Source organism: Rattus norvegicus, chromosome 16 (assembly GCF_036323735.1).
Source record: "Rattus norvegicus strain BN/NHsdMcwi chromosome 16, GRCr8, whole genome shotgun sequence".
Taxonomy (NCBI): Eukaryota; Metazoa; Chordata; class Mammalia; order Rodentia; family Muridae; genus Rattus; species Rattus norvegicus.
In genome coordinates this window covers 51359524-51382571 of record NC_086034.1, presented here as the reverse complement: position 1 = coordinate 51382571, position 23048 = coordinate 51359524, and the positions used below count along the sequence as shown (strand labels likewise).

Sequence of the window (23048 nt, the reverse complement as noted above, 5' to 3'; positions counted from 1 at the left end):
GATCTGGGATTCAATTCACAGCACTGACCAGGAGGTCCACAAGTATCTGTAACTCCAGTCCCAGGGAATCTGAAGCCCTCTTCTGGCCTCCAGGGGGACCTGGCATGCACATGGTGGACCAACATAGATGTGGGCAAAAGACATGAAAAGAAATACATGAAAAAAAGCATGAAATAAAATACAGATCTTTAAAATCAAATCTGAGCGACCTTTAGAGTCTAGGTCTAACTATCAACTTAGAGGGAGACCTAAGGATTCGCCCAACATCTGAAGTGACTATACAAGGGAAAAATCAACAAACATGGACTGGAAGATGATCTACAGACAAGTGAGCCACCCTAAGGTATTGTAAACATCGAAAAGACCTGGTACAGCATACAAGAGATGCTGCAGCCTAGGGTAAACTATGATAACTGTGTGGGTGTGGATTGAGACAGATCATCTACCAAAGGGAGGAAGGGAACTTTGGAGGCAGAGTCTTACTTAGTGTATGCATGGTCTTAGCTTCAACCCAAGAGGAAGGGAGGGGGGGAAGAAAGGAGGGAGGAAGGGAGAGAGGGAGGGAGAGGAGGAAGAAGAATTAAATTAAGAAACTTATACACAATTCCACTATTAGATGGTATTTAAGAATTGTTACTGATTTTCTTAACTGATGAATGGCACAGTATAATAATAATAATAATAATTATTATTATTATTATTAGTGTGTGCAGGAATGTGTGTGTGTGTGCGTGTGTGTGTGTGTGCGTGTGTGTGTGTGTGTGTGTGTGTGTGTGTGTGTGTGTGTGTATGTTTAGGAGACAGGGTTTCTGTGTGACAGCCTTGGCTCTCCTGGAATTTACTCTGTACTCCAGCCTGGCTTCAAACTCAGAGGGGCACCTGCCTCTGCCTCCCACGTGCAAGGATTGCTTATTTTAGTCTCTGCTAATGACCCCAAGACATGTACACTGAAGTATTTCTGAGACATATGTCTGTGAGTGCTTCCAAATGCACAAGGAAAAGGATTATACTGGGGAGAGACACAACATAAGATCAGGGAAATTTTGACAAGTGTTGAAATTGCAGACGGATACAAGAACACAACACACTACTTTCATTACTGTTATGCATGTTAGAAAAATTATATAATAAAAAGTTAAATATGAGTCAGTCACTCCTAGGATGGCCACACTTAGTGATTTGGGAAGAGGCTCCTGGCTACAGTATGAGGAGGAGAAGGGGAAGTAGGATTGATTCGAATCCAAGAGACAACTGGGAAGTTAGGCGTGAGGTAGACTTCGGTGGCTGGCATTCCAGAGGAGAGAGAGAGAGCGGCCTGGAAAGGAGGTGGGAGCTCTCAGACACAGCGCCTATTAAAGTCAGTGGCTTTGAAGTTTAGAGAAACCATCTTTATCCAGGAGAGAACCACTGAGAAGGGTAAGGCAAAGAAACCCACTGATTACACAGCCAGGACCTAATTGACTCCCCCACCATGCGTAGAGAAGCCTTGTGACACGCAGGGTACTGCGACGAATGCCTAGTTCAAACACTAGATAATGTCTTAGTAACCAGGCCAAACCAGCCTTACATTAAGATTTATTAATTCCACCTAAAAAGTGTTAGAGCAGGCCTTGAAAAGATTGAAGTATTTCTCTTGGGGGGGGATTTATTATTTTTATTTTTATTTTATGTATATGCGTGTTTATGTATATGCATGTGTGTATGTGCACCATGTGTGCGCCGTGCTTTCAGAGTCAGAGGAGGGCTTGGGAATCTTCTGGAACCAGAGCTGCAGATGGCTGTGAGCAGCCACATTGGTGCATGGAATTTAGGAGAAGGGGTGGGGAGGGAGGGCTGACGGAGGAGCCGCTCTATGTGAGTTGTGGGCTGTGTGGCTGTGGAACTAAGGTTTGCTGAGGAGGAACAGAGGTTCCTAAAATGTTTAGGTAGGTTATTGCTGACAGACACTGCAGGGTGTGATGTGGAACTATGCGTCTATAGGTCTAAGGAGCTCAACGGAGTCCAATCACAAGAAACAACAAGAAGGAAGCTACCATGAAGCACACCAGAGGCAAATTGTTAAATAACAAGGAGGGAAGAAAGGCAAGTAAGAGGGCTCAGCAGGTAAAGGGGCTTGCCACCAAACCTCAGGACCTGAGTTTGATTCCCCACGACCCATGAGAAAAAGGGAATGGACTCCTTCCTCTGATCTCCACTGACACACCATGACTTACACACGGACACACACACGTATAAATAAGTGCAGTGAGACATTTTTGAAAGCAGAAACCCCAAACCAAAATCTCAACAAAACACAATATAATAAAACTGTCAACCTAGACTGTTTCATCTAGCACAAATTCATAGCCGCTAGATTCATGCCACCGGAAATGTAAAAGGCCGTGGAATACAGTTCGACTGGTAAAGCACTTGCCTGGCATTCGAGAAGCTCTGGGTTCTAATCTGGAGCACCTCCTCCGGCTGGGCGTGGTGCGTCCTGTCTGTAATCGCAGCTCACAGGAGATGAACTCAGGAAGATCAGAAGTTCAAAACCATCCTCATCCTCTATAGCAGATCTGAGGCCAGCTTTGGCTGCATGAGCCTTGTCTGAGAAAACAGAACAAGTTAATACAAAAAGGAATTCCCGGGGGAGAAATCTGGAATAACAACACTAGAAGTGGCAGTAATATAAAAAAAATAGTGTTGGTTTGTTTGTTTGGTTGGTTTTGGTCTTTTGTCTTGTTTTGTTTTGTTGCGTTTTACTCATAAAAAAACTTTATATGTTTATATGCCTACAGGTATAGTTTTTAAAAAGCCAAGTGTGTGGCTGGAAAGATGGATAGCTCAGCAGGTTAAGCCCAAAGGACTGACTGGGGCTCAGGTCTCAGAACCCACATGGTGGCTTGTGGAGTTCATAAACGATTCTCGTTTATGATCTCCAATTCTAGAGGATTCCACGTTGTCTTCTGACCCCCAAGGGCATCAGGCACACACATGGCATATGCAGGCAAAAGGCTCATACACATAAATTAAATAAAAGAAAAAGCCAGGGCTGTGGTACAGACCTTTAACCTTGGCATTTCACAGGCTGAATGAAGCAAGAAGTTCACAAGTTCAAAGCCAGCCTAAGACACAGGGTGAAACTTTGTTTCAAAAAGAAGCATTCTCTTTTAAAAATCAGACACTGGTCTTTTTAAAGAAGTACTTTTAAAATTATGTGTATGTGTGGCTATGAATACTTGAGCTCGCAGTTGGCTTTGGAGGCCAGAAGAGACATCATCGGATCTCCTAGAACTGGAGTTACAGGCAGTCGAGCCTCCCGGCATAGGTGCTGGGAGTGTAGAGGAGGATATACCCTTAGCAGCTCTGCCAAGGCATCGCCTCAGCCCTGTTCTCTTTGAAGTGGATGTGTGGGAAGAATCCTAGCATGAAGTAGATGGGTTATATGTTAAAATGTTTAAATGGGATATAGAAACTTTGCATGGAGAGCATCAAGAAGTGAGTGTTCTGATCTCTGAAGGTCTTAGCCACGGTTGCTCAGCTCTGTCCCCATGGAAGAAGATAATATACTTCGCAAGCTACGTTTGGTTCCTGAACTATAGTTTGAGAACCCTTGACACATGCTATAAACCCCAAACAACAGTTAATCCAAACAGAAGTACAAGTTAGACAAAAGTGAAAAAACACACTCTTAAAAAATACTCAACGAGTTCTAGAAAGGAGAATGTGGCCTCTGCTGGACACACCGAAGCCTGTAACAGGAGTCAGCAGGTACCGCAGGCCCAAAGATGGACAAACTGATGGGCAAACTGAATGGCAATATTTCTCGGCCACACAATCCAGCTTCAGCAATAACAGCTCAGTGCCTCCGAGCTGAGGTCCAAGGGGATTTAAAGTAGAAAGTCCAGGAACAGCAACCCACCCCATCTCAACACAGGAGACTCAGGGAGCCTCGCATTTTGGCTGACGTTCAATGCCATGTTTGTACAGAAGAGCAGGATGAGGCTTTTATTTTTTTAACAAATGCAATGTTTGACCTTGAAGTGTACCGTTCTTCCCAAGACACGCTGCTAACCGTTACAGAGGCTGTTGTCATGGTTACTTACAGGCAGCTATTGGCTGGGATAGTGAAGAGCCCAGTCTACATGGCTGAGAGAGAGGGGTGGGGGCTTCCTCATGTTAAAACTACTCCTGGGTGTTATATTGCGTGGCCTCTCTTGAAGCAGCACTCTGAACAGGCAATGCCCTTGTGAATGAGTGTGCTGTTTTTGAGTGGTAACTGCCTTGCCTGATGAGGAATCTTTGAAGACGCAGATTTATTTCTTCCTCCTTTGAATCTGATTTGTGTTAGGTTTATATATGGAATATTTTCATTTCATGTTTGTTTACTTTTCTCTTATCTTTAAATTGATTTTATGTAAAATAGCTCTGTGCAGTCAATTTTTCTTTACTGACGCATACCCTGTACAAAAATCACCTCCGTGGGCTATTTTCAGTCAGTTTTAATCTTGAAGCAGGCATACTTTCTATTAAGTAATTGCTGTCAATTATACACTCAGTTTTTGTACTGTCTTAGGATATAATTGAAATAAAAATCAAAGAATTTTGCGGGAATGTTAATATCGCAGTCATAAATTTCCTGTTTGCTCATATGAACCTGCTATCCAATGGCTCTCTATTGGAGGCTCCGAAAACCCAGACCCTCCGGATTTTACTACTTAAATCTGAAGGGAGAAGGGAAGAGAAGCTGTTGTTGGAACTAGGATCTTAGGTGGCGTTTCCTATGACATGCCTGGCAGAGCCCTTCGCTGAGAAAAGGAGCAATGGAATCGCCCAGGTTCAACCAGAAAGACCAGAGACTCAGCCTCAGATGTGCTGAACTTGAGACATTTTTATGCTACCCGAGCAATGTGTATGCATCAGCGTCTTGCTCGGCCACCATCAGAGAGGCTTCCTCCTGCAGGAGACGGGACGGAGATAGAGACCCGCAGCTGGACAATGTAGAGAGCGCGAGACCTTGAATCGCTCCATCCTACACCGGATGCTGTCGTCAAAGCCCTCCCCTCAAGGCTCGAGGCACCCGAAAGGGGAAGTGAAAAGATTGTCAGAGCCAGTGGGGATGAAGGACACCAAGGAAACGGCGCCTTCCAGGGGCAGGAGGACTGACGCGCCTATGACCGGAGACTGATGGGAAGTCTCTGACGCACAGAGACTGCGGAGGTGCACAGAAGACCCGTGGAGGTCGAAGTCGGATGAGGCTCAAGGATAGGGGAGAAGCAGACACAAGCCCCCACCGCTAACACAAAAGCTGTCTCCAAGTGTCAACTGCTCACAAAGGAAAACTGTTTTCTCCAGTGTAGTCTCACTGAGTATACAAACCACAGGACAGGCCCCAAGCCCAGCTTAAAAGCCAACACCAAATGAACTCAGTGGTGCTTTGGAGGATATTTGTTTCAAGTGTTTTGTTTGGGCATCTTTCATCTTACTTGTCTTTGCTCATATATATTATAGTCTCTTGTTTGTTTAGTTGGTTGGTTTGTTTTTTAAGACAGGGTTTCTTTGTATAACAAGCCTTGTTTGTCCTGGACTCAATTTGTAAACCAAGCTGACCTTGAACTCACCTAGACCAGCCTGCCTCTGCCTCTGCGTGCTGAGGTGCTGAGATTAAAGGCCTGTGCCACCATACCTGCCGTCTACATTATGGTTTCTGATTTTGTGTGTTTATGGGTTTTGTGTGTGTCTCTGCATGTTTCCCCTTCTTGTTTTTTTTTTTTTGTTTTGTTTTGTTTTTGGTTTGTTTGTTTGCTTGCTTTATAGTCTTCAGTTCTCTCATTTTTGTCTTCTTTTGTTAATTTGGCTGTTTCTTCTCTAAAGACAGAGAGGAAGAGGGCATGGGGTTGGATAAGTGAAAAGGATCTGCAGATGACGGGGGTGGTGGTGGTGGGTGTGATTAGAAAGAATATAATGTATGAAAAAAAAGTATTTTCAATTAAAAAGAACCAAGCAGAGAAGAAAAGCAAAGAAGAGCAAAGGTCGAGAGCAGAAGCCTGGGCTAATGACGTCAATTTGAGAATTATTACCACCTAGTAATAGACAGAGCTTAGACGAATAAAGATCTATAAATTCAAGGAAAATTCAGAACGGAGCTTAGGGCCAAGAGCCTTAAGGAATCCGGGCATCCAATAGCAGCACGCGCCTTTAATCCTAGCACTTGGGAGGCAGAGGCAGGTAGAACTCTGAGTTCGAGGCCAGTTTGGTCTACAGTGAGAGTTCCAGGGGTCAGGGCTACCCAGGAAACCCTGTGTGGGGACAAAACGTCCGCAGGATGAAAATTTCAAATAGAATGGCGGATTGATGTGTTCCGTGTGGTTTAGAGCCCAGATAAAATGAGCAGTAGTGGTGTTGTGGGCACATGTGGGCACGCTGTCCTGCCGGGAAGTGCATTGCAGTCCTGCTGTGAAGTTCCGTGAAGTTCGTGAACGTACTGGGTGTGGTGGAGCAGCAAGCAAAGAGACAGACCATAAGACAACACCAGACACCAACAGGCAAAGAGTAGGAAACCACAAACCAATCATCGCCTGCTGACTTGGTGCTAAAGGACAGAGAGAGATGCGGTTATCAAGGGGAAAGCAAAACGGGCAGGGCTTTTTGGGTGGTTTGCTCCCTTTCTCTTTACTGAAAGACAAAAAAGTCATGAGCAGAAGCTGGTTGAAAGGGAATGGTTGAAACCACAGCCGAGTGAGGAGATCACCGGGGAGGGGTAGGAGGGGAGGTCGGCTGAGGTAGTGGAGGTGCGGGAGGAAGGCAATTAGTTTATAGACGTGCAGAGTTGTAGGCTGATGGCTTCGATTAAAGAAGCAGAGGGTGAAATGACAGGAAAGGACCAGAGGTTTGAGGAAAGCACAACAGCCATTCAACAGAGACAGAAACCTGAGAAACTGGACGAGGACTTCCAGGCAGCACCGTCTACTGGAGGTGGGTAATGATTCATTAATGAGTATTCCTCTTCACAGCCCTAATGGAAAGACGCCCAAAAGCTTGCTAAAGCTCGTGGTAATTATCGTCAATGCAGACAACGCAGCACTTTTTCTTCACATAATTTATTGTCTACAGTCTCAGTCATCACTTTCAAATATGAAATTCAGAGCACGAGGAAGGAAGAAAGAGGGCCAACCAAATCTAACTCTTTTCCTCTTGGCTGTTTGGAATGCCGATGGGGTTGGTAGCAGCGGCCTGTGCAAGGTGGTCTTTGGGAAAGTGTTACCTGAGAGAGTCTGCGGTTCCATAATCTGTAAGGAATAAAGGATGTGTTCAAGGTGCAATTAAAGAGGTGGTATCAGGAAGAAACTCAGAAAGCTCAATAAACCTTAGATCGAAAAGCATAGTAGCTATGCTACGTTGAAATAATGACATACTGAAAAGGGCCATGTTAGGTCACCCAAGGGCTACATAGGAGTTCATTCTGTGTGTCAGTTTGACTAAACTAAGGATGTTAGGGCATGCTGTGGTCTAGATAAAGTTGAAAGGGCAGTCATGTCCTGGAAGAGTGGCACCCAATGTCATGTCCCAGTGGCAACATAAAGAGGTGATGACTGTTAGGTTTTCGGATCTTAGCCCATGCCCCGACAGAAGATACCCAAACAGCATGGTTCCACATGGAGAGGTTTAGTGAGCGAATAGGAGAGAGGAAAGGCGGCCAGCCATGGGCACATGGAGGGTGGGATGGGGGCAAGAACAGAAAAGAACAAAGATCAAGAGGAGTAAGAGAGGGTAAGAGAGAGTAAGAGAGTGGGAGGGGCAAGCAGCCCCTTATATAGTCAGGTACAGCTGACTGTTGCTAGGCGACTGTGGGGCAGAGCATACCTGGCTATTCCCAGGTAGCTGGGGGTGGAGCTTAAACAGAATACCAACAATGACACTTATGTTGGACCCCAGATCTCAAGAAATGTGTTACAAGAGTGTGATTCTGATCTCTGAATTCCCCTCTTAGCATCCCTTTGACCTATGATCTCTCCCTTTAAACTCCTTCCATGATTCCACCCATCGTGGTGCTGATACAGCCAAGAAGATTCGTGTGCTTTCTGGATTTAACCCTCTGGAATGAAGTCAAATAAACTTTTTGTCTTGATAAAGGGCTCTGTCTTGGTCATTTCCTTATAGAATCTGAGAATGGGCTAACACTGGCAGTTTCCAGAAGGACCCGGATAGAAGAAAATGGAAGAGAAAAGCCAAAGTCTGTTGCTCCCTTATTAAATTAGGAGTGTCTGTCACTTTTTAAAAGTGTGGTTTCCAGTTTGCTCTTAAATAGAGACGAGACTAAATATATTTATTTAACAAGCTTAAGGGCATAATAACTGAGTGGTTATTACTCTATATTACATCTTCTATTCTAATCTGGTTACCTCCCAGCATTTTAAGGCTTTCTGTGCTACAAGTCTTTTTCTCATGGTGTTTCTTGGACTCTCTGAGGCTAACCTCCACTTCCTCTCTCTATTGCTCCCTCCCCTGGCTGGGAGGAAGTCCTGCCCTATTCTTTCCTCTGATCACTCATTGGCTGATCAGCTTTTATTGACAAATCAGAGAATAAATGGGGAGCAATGCTTACATACAACATTGAGACAGGAGATTCTCAAAATAAGGCTTGCAACCAGATATAGAGTCACAGAAATCATCATTTGAATAATACAAGGATACCCTTTACACAGTGTACAATAACATTATACCTACATAAGACGTTCACTTTCTCCCGCCCTTAGACCTCAGAGCCCCTGCCTTGAGTGACTTCAGACTTCAGGATTTACCTTAGCACCCCCTTACTTCAAGCTTCAGACCCAGGCTGGATTACCCAACTCACATTCTGTGGCCTCTAGCTTGCAGACAGACATCAGTAGGACTTATGGGCCCTTACAGCCATGTGCGCAAAAGACGACTCTTATATATTCATATACACTCTCTGGTTCTGTTTCTCTAGAGAATCCTGGAAACAAGGCAATGAAATTATCCAAGACGGAGGGATAATGAATGGTTCAGGCAAGCCTTTGGGTAGGGATACAGACAGACTAAACAGAAGTATTTGAGATGGACCTAAATGTATTCTGCCATTTAGATTCTCAATACTAGGAGGTTTCTGTCTCTTGGGCTTCTGTAGAAAGAAGCAGCAGAGAGATCTTTTGCCAGATGCTTTCATGCTAAATAGTGGGGTAGTGTCTTCATGGTTGATGACTGGGCCAAGGTTAAAATGGCTTTCTGCATTCAGCTTGCCTCTCCCTTCTCTGAGGGGAGTGTGTGTGTGTGTGTGTGTGTGTGTGTGTGTGTGTGTACATATTTGGATGTGTTGATACCCATGCATGTATGTGCAGAGGACAGAGGTCAAAGGCCAACACTAGGAGCATCCCTCAATCACTCTCCAGTTACTCTATTGAGTCAAGGTCTCTCACACTGCACCTAGAACATACTGACTGAGCTAGACCTAACAGCAAGCCTCAAAGACCCTCCTGCCACCATGCCACCCTGCCCCCATCCCAGCACTGGGATTACAGTCTGGATGAAAGAAACAGCTCTCACCTCAGGGGAATAAAGGATACGGTTTATAGAACATATAAACTATGACCCGGCAACATAGATTCAGGTTACCCCCAAATTCTGTGTTCTAACACTGAAGCAGTCTAACAGGTTCTTATAAGATTTTATAGGACACAGGACGTTGTGAACCAAGGCAAGTTTAAAATACATTGATGGGAACATCGGAGACGCAAGCACATAGAAATGGGGGAGGCTTTCTATGGGCTCCGGATGCTATCTGGTGATAGTCTTAGCTTTTGGATTGGTAGGGGCTACTGGTATACTAAGCTAAGAGGTTCCAAAAAGTCTTTTTGTCTATTATCATGTCATTGACACGGAGAGTGGCAAGGAATGGCTGCTCTACAGAGTCAGAACTTAGCCCAAAATAAGGTCTCAGTACCTGTTTATCCACAGTGCTGAAGTTCTGATCAGCCAGTCAGTTCCCTCGGACATGAATTCCTTTGAGGGGTTTCACTCACGGACAGATGTAGCTTTGTGGGGAGGGTGGACTTTCATTCACAGTACCCACTATGGGCTGGCCATCCTATTTTGTGCATACAGAGGCCACATATTAAATATTATATGGTTCCCCATAGAGGCTCATTCTAGGATCTGGTGTGGATGAGGCTGAATAATGGGTGGGACAGCAGTCTTCAGGAGAGAGGGACAGCTGGTAATGCCATTCATAAAGAAACTCCTGGATTATATAAAAAGTACCAGCCATCATGGTCTGCCTTTGACCTTTTTTTTTTAACCTTATGTATCTGAAATAACATTTACATGTGACATATTAAATAGGATTATTGTACCTAAAATCAAAATAATCAAAAGCACGGTCTGGCCTAGTTAGTTAATCAAAAAAAGCTTCCACACGGTTCACATGTTCCTTTACTAAAACTAACGATGAGCACACACTCACACACACACACACACACACACACAAACACACACAAACATACACACACAAACACACACACACAGATTCCCCCACACGCACGCACACACACTCACACACACATACAGAGACCCCACACACACATATACACACACTCACACACACTCACACTCACGCACACAGAGATCCCCCACATAACTGCACACACACTCACACACACACAAACACACACTCACACACACACACTCACTCACACACACAGATCCCACACACACGCGCGCACACACTCACACACGCACCACCATGTCTACTGTGAGTTGTACTTCATGGAACCTTTGATGTCTGGAGCACTTGGGACAGTTCCTTATCCTTCAACACTAGTCTTGTTCTGGCCCATTTGATTCCATGGCAATCACCTCACATAGAGTGGCTAGCTCCAATTCTAGTAAGCATTGGGCCTCAATAGCTAAGGCTCTGTAACTCTTATTCGCAGGTGACAGCTGGATCTGACCTTCTATCTTGATGGTGCCCTAGATCCCAGTTTGGGAAAACTAATGGGGAGTTACATTACAGGGGGAAAAACAATTCAGAACAGCAGAGTATCATTCTGAGTCCCTTTCCAGATGAATCAGCCCTGTCCCGTGTACCGGATATTATTCATGGCAGGATAGAAACAAGGAAGGGGTCAAACTTGTGAGAAGTTGGGATTTCATGGGGTTTGTGGGGATAAACTGTTATTTCTCATTTCACGGTCAGAGAGGAAAGTGGACCCCGATAGAAGTTAGTACTTAATACCACCCACATGCTTCTGGTTGTCAGAACATGGGTGTTGTTTACTATTTTTTTCAATTCCACCTAATTATACTATAGAATACTTTAAAGGGTGTATTTAGTCAGGGAACATGGGCCCGTAAGGTACATGTCTCAAGCTACCTACACTAAGAAATGTTGGTCATTGTCCCCACGGTTTCATCAGTATTAACATTATCCACTGTCCTTAATGTACAGTGTACCTTAATGTCCTTAAGGTACAGGCTTGTGGTGGTCCGAATAGGAATGGTCCCCATAGATGCATATGTTTAAATGTGTGGTCATTAGGGAGCAGCACTGCTTGGGAGGGATTAGGAGGTGTGGCCTTTGTTGGAGTAGGTGTGACGCTGGGGGAGGAAGTGTGTCACTGAGAGTGAGATTTGAGGTTTCAGAAGCCCAAGCCAGGCCCAGTGGGTCTCCCTCTTCCTGCTGCCTCTGACCAGCTTTATTTGGCTTATACTTCCACAGTGCTGCTCATCATTGAAGGGAGTCAGGACAGGAACTCAAGCAAGGCAGGAACCCAGCACAGGAACTAAGGCAGAGGTCGTGGAGCAGTGCTACTTACTGGCCTGCTCCTCATGGCTGGCTCAGCCTCTTTCTTATAGACCCAGGACCACCAGTCCAGGGATGGCACAACCCACAATGGATAGGGCTGTTTTCAATCAGTCACTAATTTAAAGGGCACCCTGCAAGTTTGCATATATCACGGTCTTATGGAGGTAGTTTCTTAATTGAGGTTTCCTCCTCTCAAATGACTTTAGCCTGTGTCAAGTTGACATAAAACTATCATAGTTTATTTATCTATCTAGCATAGCGAGTGTGGATAGGTCTCTGTTGCATTCGGGATGGGAGCCAAGGAAACCCACTTCATATACAGAAGCTTAAAAGTGATAGCTTTATTTTCTGAGCACTCAGGGATACAAGCTAGCTCAGGATCTGAAACGGTTCCCCAAAGGGAGTCTGTACCGTATCATTTTTGAAGCATGGGGATGCATGAGTGAGAAGATGGGGGGCGGGAGAGCTTCAGTGTTATCCAATTGTATTTTGACATTATGAGTTACTAAGGAAGAACCTGTAGGAGACTGACCCGTATCCAGGGCACCTGGCTTCAAGGTCCTTAACTCATTCTCCTAGACTTCAGGTGCAGAGCTCAGAGTGGTAACCGGGACAAAGGAGCAGTCAGCTGTGTGTAGTTAGTTAGGACACAACAGACAATTGGTTATATATTTCTGCAACTTACGCACCTTGGTTTAGATAGCAGCAATTCCTACATTCTTTACCAGTTAATAGACAATTAAGAAGACATTTGGAGAAGTGGGATGGGTGTTTGTTCCTAGGCCGTGGAACATGAACTTGTGTGACCCGCAAGCAAGATGGAGAAGTTGTCCTTGAGATGTCTAGACTCAGACAACTGTTTCCCACAGAAGCTGTTCAGCTAAACTATAGGGAAGTCCCCAACTCCCCTAGGGCCTGGGACTTTGAATTCAGTTTCTCCCTATTATTAAATGGAGTCTGAAAATGAAATGGTACTACTTGAAATAAGTTTCTTTTGCTTGTTCCCAACAGGCTCAAACTATAGGGTATCCAGCCATACTTACAGGGCAACCAGCATGAGGACAGGTGGTGCTGGGGCAGGAAGCACAGGCAGCTGCAGTTGATTGGCCATTATACCCCGACTTCGTTGTACCTTATCATCAGCAATTTCAGTGGCAACATAGTCATTAATTGGTTGGACCAGGTAGAACTTTTTTTTTTCTTTCTTAGTGGGAAAATTTTCTGCTGCTTTGAGTATAGGGGCTGTGACTCTAAATAGAAACACCCTAAAAAGGGAATTCTCTTGGGTAGATTTAAACTGGGACTCTGTCAGTCCAAAACCTGAGATTCATCTCTATCTAAATCATATTGAATAATAAAATAATTTCTTTCTGGAGGGAGTGAAAGATGCAAACCTTTGTAAGTATAAAGGCTTGGTTAAATTAAGATGGGAGGTTTGGGTAAGGAAACAGGTATAACAAAAGACATGTTTAAGAAATGAACATAACGGGCTGGAGAGATGGCTCAGCAGTTAAGAGCACTGCCTGCTCTCCCAGAGGTCCTGAGTTCAAATCCCAGCAACCCCATGGTGGCTCAACCATCTGTAATGAGATCCCATGCTTTCTTCTGGTGAGTCTGAAGACAGGTACAGTGTACTTATATATAATAAGTAAATCTTTAAAATTTTTTAGGGTTTTCCAGGAAAATTCTAGAGGAGACACATATTCGTACATTTGAGTTAGGGTTCGTGCACGTTTACTTGTAGCTCTTGGTTGATGAGGAAGGTGAGTGTCATCCAATCTTTCTGAAGCCCACATGGATGTGTCCCAAGGAAGACAGGTTTGAGATGGAAAAAATGAATCCACATATCTGTCCCCTGAAATTTTGCAACGCAGGCGGTAGTTAAACGTACCTAGTAAGGAGGTACTTTCTAGTGAGATGGAGGAGAGTCTTTGACATGGTGTCTTTTCCAGTAGACAAAAAAAAAAAACCCAAAACAAACAAACAAACAAATAAACCACCTGGTTTTGTTTCAGTTAGTTCTCTGTGTCCCAGGAGTTCGTTGTGGAAAGAGAAGAGAAACATCAGAAAAATGAGGAATTGTGAATTTGAGGAGGAATGCAGGGGGTGGGGGGGATAGTTTCAAAGACTAGACAAGCAAAACAAAACCAAAATGCCCCTTGGAGTCCTCCTAAAAGTGAGCAAAATACAAAGAACAAGCAAAATAGTTCGAATACAAAACGCCCTTAGAGACCGGAAGTCGAACAAGCAAAAGCCAATGCCAGACCAAAACACTTTCGAAGCAAGCAAAAGTGACTAAGTTAAAGCAAAATCCTTTCGAAACAAACCAGCAAGTACCCAAGAATCCTAAACTTCAGCTGAGGACAAACCAGTGGACCACCAACAAAATGTAGGGAAATCTGGAGGAGAGCTGGTTTTCCACCAATAAGGCAATGCAGAATGTTGGACAACAGGGGAGCCCTGGGCAGGTACCTGGCACCAATCTGATGGATTCCTTTAGTGGAAAAAAAAAAAAAGATTGTTCCTGGGGCCCAATGTTGGACAGCCAGAACTGCCCACAAAAGAAACAGCTCTCATCTTAAAAAAATAAAAGGAACTGTTTATCCTAGAGTTTGTTGGACCTCGCAACACATGCTCAGATTACCCCAAAACTCTGTGTTCCAGTATTGAAGCTGCTTTCAAGAAGTTTTTTTAGTTTTACAGAACAGAGAATGAAACGGAAATTTCTGGTTTAGTTGGAGGCTCAGTTGTGTCACGTGATACTTTTCCGGAAACTGTCTTATGAGATATTGTTGATGAAGCAGACACGTGGAGGGATGTTTTCCTGAGAACAGACTCGTGGTGTTTTTCTGGAAACTGCCTGGGAAAAAGCATGTGATGTTTTGCTACAGCGGATACTTGACAGGACACGTGATGTTTGGCAAGGGTATAAATATAGCCCACCATACAGTGACGACGGTGTGGCATTAGTTTGCCTTGCTTTCTCTGGTCATCATTGGTCTTGATGTCGGAAAGAGAAGTGCACCAAAGAAATTCTGAGGGTATTCCATTGGTGTCTCGCTAATTCCATGGGCTTCAGCTGATTGGCAAAGCCTTGGGGTTTCTTCTGGATCTAACTGCTGAGGCTGATTCGTGAATGCTGGTTCCGAGTAGATTGAACTACCACTGCTGATGCATGTGAACTGAACTGCTGCTATCCAGACAATGAAGTCTGGAATCACTAAACTGGTCTACATCCATTTGGCCCTATACACTTTCCATTTCCTTTCCATTACCTGGTAGGCTAGAAGGAAGGTTGAAGTGCTTAAGGTACCTTATTAAAGTAGGTTTTGAAAAGTCTAAGCCTACAAGAGAATATTGTAAATCAGGGCAAGTTTAAGAAGCTTTTATGATGCTCCACTATGTTCATCGCAGCCTTATTTATAATAGCCAGAAGCTGGAAAGAACCCAGATGCCGTTCAACAGAGGAATGGATGCAGAAAATGTGGTACACCTACACAATGGAATATTACTCAGCTATCAAAAACAATGACTTTATGAAATTCATAGGCAAATAGATGGAACTGGAAAATATCATCCTGAGTGAGGTAACCCAGTCACAGAAAAACACACATGATATGCACTCACTGATAAGTGGATATTAGCCCAAAAGCTTGGATTACCCAAGATTCAATCCACAGACCACATAAAGCTCAAGAAGAAGGATGACCAAAGCATGGATGCTTCAGTCCTTCTTAGAAAAGGGAGCAAAAATATTCAAAGGAGGAAATATGGAGACAACGTTTGGAACTGATGGAAAAGCTATCCAGAGCCTGCTCAACCTGTGGATCCAGCCCATATACATACAGCCACCAAATCCAGACAATATTGCTGATGCCAAGAAGTGCATGCTGACAGGAGCCTGAGAGGTTCTGCCAAGAGCATAACAAATACAGAGACAGATGCTCTCAGCCAACCATTGACCTTTAATGGGGTCACCATTAGAGGAGTTAGAGAAATGATTGAAGGAGCTGAAGGAGCTTGCAACCCCATAAGAACAACAATACCAACAATACCGGAGCTCTCAGGGACTAAACCACCACCCAAAGAGTATACATGGACTGACCCATGGCTCCAGCTGCATATGTAGCAGAGGATGGCCTTGTTGAGCACCAATGGGAGGAAAAGCCCTTGGTCCTGCCAAGGTTGGACCCCCCCAGTGTAGGGGAATGTGTCAGGGTGGGGAGGCAGGGGGCTGGGGGAATGGGATGGGGGTTTAGGGACAAGAAGCCAGGAAAGGGGATAACATTTGAAATGTAAATTTAAAAATTCCAATAAAAAAAAGGGGGGGAGGAGTTTTTGTAGTTTCACAGAACAGAGAAAGGAAAAAAATCAAGGCCAGTTTAAAACACACCCGTGGGCAGGTCCAGACTCCACCCCATCATCTACCCCAACTATGAACATCTGAAGCATACAAAGGGACTGACTGGTCTTGTGATCCAAAGCTTCAGAAGCTCCAGGACACAGGGCAACAACAGGATATCTGAGAGGAATCCCAGGGAGGACCCAGTATTGATGGTGTAGCAGAAGTCAGGGGCCTCAAACCAGACCAATGACTCCTTGCAATGAACATTCACAAGTAAAGATGTAACAAAAGGGGGGTTGGGATTTAGCTCAGTGGTAGAGCACTTACCTAGCAAGCGCAAGGCCCTGGGATCAGTCCCCAGCTCAGAAAAAAAGAAGAAGGAAAAAAAAAGGTGTAACAAAAGGGTACACTGTGGGACACATTGTGACACAGTACAGCTTCCCCAACGAAATTGTTTGTTTGTTTGTTTTTGGAGAGTTGCAAGGGTAAAGCACAGACACAAAGAGATAGAGAGATGTAAAGGCATCTTTTGTTTGCCTGATATAACTGTCACCTCAAATGCTTACTGCTGAACTAGCTCACCCTTTCTGAACTCTGCTTGGCCAGTTCAGCTGTTCCGGCTCAGTCTCTCCAGCTGACTGGTGCAAACTGGTTTCTCTTGGCCTCTCACTGAATTGCTGTTTGACATTGAACTCTGGCAAATTTTCTAATCTTCTTCTCTGGCTTCAACTTCCTCCGCTGCACTCAACTCAATTGACTGAACTGAACTCAACTGAACTCCATGAACTCAACTGTCCTCCAATTCGATTTCACTTTCAAACACTGTGCTTCTTCTACAAACTAATTTTACCTTGGGCAGATGTACTAAGGATGTGTCTATATTCTAGCCAGAGGGATTAAAGGTGTGTGTCTCGTCTGTATTCTAGTAGGATCACATTCAAGTAGGATCACACAGATCTATGTCTTTGAATGTGATCCCTCGCCATAGCAACTGTGTTGCTGGATTAAATTCCTCGATAGGGAGATGGGTGGAATTGTGGTGCATGATATGAAATTCACAAAAAGATCAATTAAAAGTTAAAAGAAAAAACATTGGTGAAAACATCAGAGAAGCAGGTACATCGAGATGAGGGAGGCTTTTTTTTGTGATTTGTTTTAAACTTTATTGGCAGGTGACAATAAAACCTTCAAGGACAAATATTCTCAAAGCTCACATGAAGAGAAATTATTCACAGGTTAGGGGCAGCCTTCCAATGGCTCATCGCTCAAGCTTGTTCCTGCTGCTTTAATCAGAAATGTTCCCGGCAGTCCGAGACAGCCCCAGCCCTGGAATCTTCTAGAAGATCACTCTGACTCGTCTCGTTGTGCCTGGTGACTGAGAAGCATGTAGATCCTCTCTTTGACCCACTCTCGGCTGTGAGGCTTGTAGGTCTGGGCGTCTTCTTGGAACACCAAGCAGCTGAGGTCTACCGTATGGTCGATAAACTCAAACAGCTGACTGACGCCATAGGTGATGGACTGGCTGAGGGGGTTCAACCTCTTCAGGTGCTCCTCATACATCTTACAGATGCCTTCCATGTATTCATTCACCGACCCTTATTCGGCGTAGGTGCGGCCTTCTGGCCTCTGTGTAGGCTGCACCAGCAACTTGATGGGAATCATTGAGGGAGGCTTTTATACAGGATCAAGACGCTACCTGATGGCCATCTTGGATTTTGGATTGGTAGAAGCTAGTAGATTCCAAACAGACTTTTATTTTTCAATAACATTCCATCTCTCCACAACACTGAAATTCTAATCAGACAGTACATTTCCATAGACATGAATTCCTTTCAAGGGTTATCACTCACAGACAGATGCAGCTTTTTTTTTTCCCTTCAGGAATTTTCATTCACAATAAGCACACCTCTCACACTCAGCTTTTTTCTGTGCATACTGGTGATCTGAACTCAGAGACTCAAGCTTGCTTTGCACACTGAACACTTTAGTGGTCGGTCTATGTCCCTAGACACCTCTCTTCACACATGCTCATCTGTCTTCTTTTGAGTAGGTTCAACACAAGTTTAAATAAAAGATTAAACATCCAAGTCAGATGATTCCCCTACCATCCAGTCATTTGCCCAATCCAGCAGCCTGGAAATTATGTATCAAACTCTTACCCATAAATATCCATAAGCCCTTCCAGTTCTGTCTCTGAAATGTCTCTCACATCCCCACACCTCTCTCTGTGTCTGATGCTCTGTACACAAATGCTAAGTTCTGAACCCAAAGATCTGGTTGCCATCCAGAGGAGAAAATTCTCACGTATGCTGGCTTCTGTTGTGTAAACCTTGCTCTCCAGGTTACAGTTAATTGGTTAATAAAAGGGTAGAGTCTGTGATTAGGCATTAGAGAGAGAAGGGTGGGACTTGAGGATAGAGTGAGGGGGTCTCAGGTGAGACCAGGAAGAGGAGAAAGAAAGATGGAGAGAGCAGGAGATGCCCATTGGACAAGATGGACCAGGAGCACAAGACTGAGAGAAGTGCCCCCTGGGGACTGACTGATGGAGTCGAAGTAACTCCCTGTGAGACTCAAACAGCAAGAAACATGGGGAAATAGCCAGAGTAATAGTTTGGGGGTAACTGCTCAGTAATTGTGCTGAAGTGGATTAGATCAATTAATAAGACTCTGACTCGATGATTGGCGGCTGGACGAATCCTAATAACTCAGTGGAGTTATTAAATACCATACAGCAGTACTCCCAATCTCTGTCTGCCCCTTAATCCATCACAGATGCTCTTACCAGCCGCCATCATCTCCACAGTATCCCCTGCCACAGTCTGGCCACTCCCACGTCTTGATTACTGCATAGCCGGGGATCTTTCTCAGAGTCAATCTGATCAGTCTAGCTCACTGTTGAGCCAAGCAGTGGCCTTGGACATAAACGCTGTGCTTCTTAACCCTTGCTCACCAGACCCTCCTTCCTGCCAGTGCGTTTAAAATGCCAGCTCTCCTGGGCGTCTTCATCCTGCTTTCCCTGCCTCTTCATGTCTGCCCACCCCCAGTCTTCTCTCTCCTCTCTCCATACAGTTTGATGATTGAATGTGTACTCCAGGGAGCTTCCCCGAACCTACTCACTTCATTCAGACTCGGAATCCCTATTCCTTCAAAGCTTAATGCCTTGTCACAGGATCTTATATTTCTCTGCTTGGAAGCCCACTGGGGCTCCAGATCAGTCTATTCTACTCAACACTGTGTTCTGAGGCACAGCAGCCCACACACAAGAAGCTTCCAGTGATGTGAGAGATTGAACCATTGAGTGATCAGTGATCTTACAGACTGGCTCACAGCTTTTTGGGACAAACAAACCAGATGTGGTCAATGGTCCGGATTTGACCCAACTTGGGGGAAATGATGAGAAGACACTGAGTCATCTGAATTCCGGTTTGTTCCTTATGATTAGAAAGAGAATTAGCACATGAGACCTGAGCTCATGTGCATTTAGGAAGCCGTGTCACAGAATGCTTCTTGATGGGCATAGATTCCCAGAAAAGGACCTTTGTCATCCCCGTGTTTAATAGCATATAGTTTGAGTTTCCTGTTTTCTTCATTTGTATGCTTAGTGTGCCTCTCTGCCAGGTGACGTCCTTGAGTTCCAACAGAGGCTACTGCCTTCAGTCTTTTGGACTCTTGTTTGTGATAGTTTTGAGAAAGCTGGGATTTTCATTTATTTAAAAAACATAGGAATATTCTAAAAATGTGTTTTTGTTTTAAGCCCAGGTGTGGGGATATGGGGCTGCTTCGGACTGTCCAGAGCAGCTGACCGTGATTTGCCTAGTGCTCTACCAGAGGCGTGGTGTTGCCGGCTGCTGATAGTTTCTGTGATCTGTGGCATTTGGAATTCTAAGAACTTTTCAGAGGGTAAATAAATGCTAGAGCCTGGAGAGACAGGATCAGTGGTCGGTGGTTGTTCAGAGGCTTGGTTGTGGTTTGTTAGTCATGCTCAAAAAAGGAAACAAAGGAAGAAAAAATAATATTCAGGGATTCCTATCTCTCTCTCCCCTCTATCCTTTTTCTCTCCTATCTAGTGATAAGAAGTGAAACCAGGGGGATAAAGGGTGGGGAAAAGAAGAACTCACAAATTAGTAAAACCCAGCTACACCTGATGTTTTTATAAAACTTCAAATGCAAATGGAGATATTGGTGTCTTCTATAATTGCTGTCCTTTAGGTTTGTAAATTCTTTTCTTCTTTCTTCCTTCCTTCCCTTTCACCCTCAAGTCCTGGAGTTCCAAGTATGCACCACTGCCTCCAGCTACACATTCCTATCTATGACCACAGAATGACTCTCTGCTATAATGAATAGGGATCTCTCTTCCGTGTGTGTTCTCCGTGACTCCTCTCACAGTGACAGCACCCATGAAGCTCAGGATCTGGAGAAGGCTCCCATACTGCAGAGACACACAATTAACTATTTTTAAGAATGGATACAATGAATGCTCAGGAGAGACCAAAAAAGGTTATGCAGACAAAACTTGGGTTAGAATTCATAAGCAAAGCAAAATGGAATGAGATGTCAGTTCAGGCCAAAGGAAACGGTGAAGGCAAGTTCAAGAAACAGTTCAGACGGGGTTGGGGATTTAGCTCAGTGGTAGAGCGCTTGCCTAGGAAGCACAAGGCCCTGGGTTCGGTCCCCAGCTCTGAAAAAAAGAACCAAAAAAAAAAAAAAAAAAGAAACAGTTCAGACCCATCCATCCCCTCCCAATGTTCCTGTCACTGAAGGCCTGGGGACCCCCTATATGATGTCAGTGCTACTGCAGCCAGCGACAGTGTAGAAACAGATAAATTATAAACACCTGTTTTAGTTAAAGATTTATCGCTATGTATGAAGAGACACTGTGGTAGTTTAAATATGCTTGGCCCAGGGAGTGGCACTATTAGGAGGTATGTCCACGTTGGAGTACGTGTGCCACTGTGGGTGAGGTTTGATTGGGACCCTCCTCCCTAGCTGCCTGAGAGATTTGACTTTCTCCCATTTGCCTTCAGAATAAGATGTAGAACTCTTGGCCCCTCTAGCTTCAAGCCTGGATGATGCCATGACGATAATGGACTGAACCTCAGAACTAGTAAGCCAGCCCCATTAAATGTTGTCCTTTATAAGAGTTGCCTTGGTCATGGTGTCTCTTTAAAACAATGGAAACCCAAACTATGGTGTGACACCATAATCACAGCAACTCTACATCAGGAACAGCAGCAGCAGGACGAGACTGCCACACTGGGCGTGGCTTGAGCATCTGAGACCTCAAAGCCCTCCCCCAGTAACCACTTCCTCCAACAAGGACATACCTTCTAACAGTGCCACTCCCTATGGGCCTATGGGGGCCATTTTCATTCCAACCACTACTGCATCCTTACACCAAATGTCACTCCCTGTTTGAAACTTATTTAAGGGTAGCCAAATGTTACTAATGGTAAATTTTAATCTCCTTCAAAAACAAAGTGAAACAAAAGATTAGAAAGAATCTTTATGCATGCAAGTTATGGGCCAGTGAGGTGGCCTTTAGTTCACTGAGGTGGAAGAGGCAGACAGGCATTTTGTGACTCTGGAGCCAGCCAGCTACATAAAGAACACTGTTATTGAAACAACTTCAGAGGTTGGCACAGCCTTGCTTACTTGACCACCTGAGTCTCAGTTTTATTTATATACCCTTTTGTTTTGTTCTCAACTTTGAAATATAAAAACTTAAAAAAAAAATCCATTAAGACATTTAAGTTCTTCTCCTATGGCCTGTCCACCAGCGCTGCTTGCGCTCTCTCTCTCTCTCTCTCTCTCTCTCTCTCTCTCTCTCTCTCTCACACACACACACACACACACATTGTATCACTATGTGGCCTTGGACTATCCTGAAGCTCCCTGTGCACCTACGTAGACCAGTATGCCCATCTCCCGGATAATGGAATTAAAGGCATGCACCACCACATCCGGCCTATGGCATCCTTTTAATGTTGCTCTTACAGAACTTTATACAAATCAAATCACTTTGACTCCCTATCAAAACAGGTTAGAGAAGTATCTTGAAACATTATGCTGTTGAATTTCATAAGAAAAGCCAAGTGTTTTTGTAACTTCCGTGGACAATTCATCCTATCTTAGCTGTCTAGGGTCCCGGGAGCAGTCTCACAATTTGACACTGAGAAAAGGTAGCGAACCACACAAACTCCACACCCCTGCATGCATGGCACAGAGCTAGAGCCATAGGCTGGTCTCAACTGCAGGCTCTGGTCTAGGAATCTTGAATAAGCATTCAGGCCACACACACACACACACACACACACACACACACACACACACGTCTGTGTGGCTGTCCCTTTCATGAGGTAAGATCACAGAGACATGAAAGGGTGAAGATTCTATCTGGCCCATTGGTTTTGTTCCCACAGGAGGCTCCAGAAAGAGTCCATTCCACAGCAATTTTGTTTTCATTCAATCCCTTAAGCAAGCTCATTGACAACTCTCTGTGTGCTCATCTATAGCAGCCTGGAGTGGGCGATCCGTGATACCGTGCTTCACATCTCTATAAACCGGTAAACCACTCAGTTTATTTATACTTAGAATTATGTGTGTACCTTCAGTTGGCAAGGCCACCGGTATACCTTTACAGTTTTGCCTCAAGGATCTATTAACTCTCCTGCCCTGTGTCATAACTTAGAAGGAATCTTGATCATCTGTCTCTTCCACAAAATATCACATTGGTGCACTATATTGATGACATTATGCTGACTGGACCAAGGAAACAGGAAGTAGTAACCACTTTGCACTCATTGGTAGCACATATGCCTAACAGAGGATGGGAAATAAATCCAACCAAAATTCAAGGACCATCTACCTCAGTGAAATTCTTAGGAGTCCAGTGGTGTGGGGCAT

At 44.4% G+C, this 23048-nt stretch overlaps 1 pseudogene; it reads right to left on the bottom strand.

Moving 5' to 3' along the window:
• Positions 1–17282: 17282 nt before the first annotated feature.
• Positions 17283–18518, bottom strand: Erh-ps2 (ERH, mRNA splicing and mitosis factor, pseudogene 2; annotated as a pseudogene).
• Between the last annotated feature and the right edge of the window lie 4530 nt (positions 18519–23048).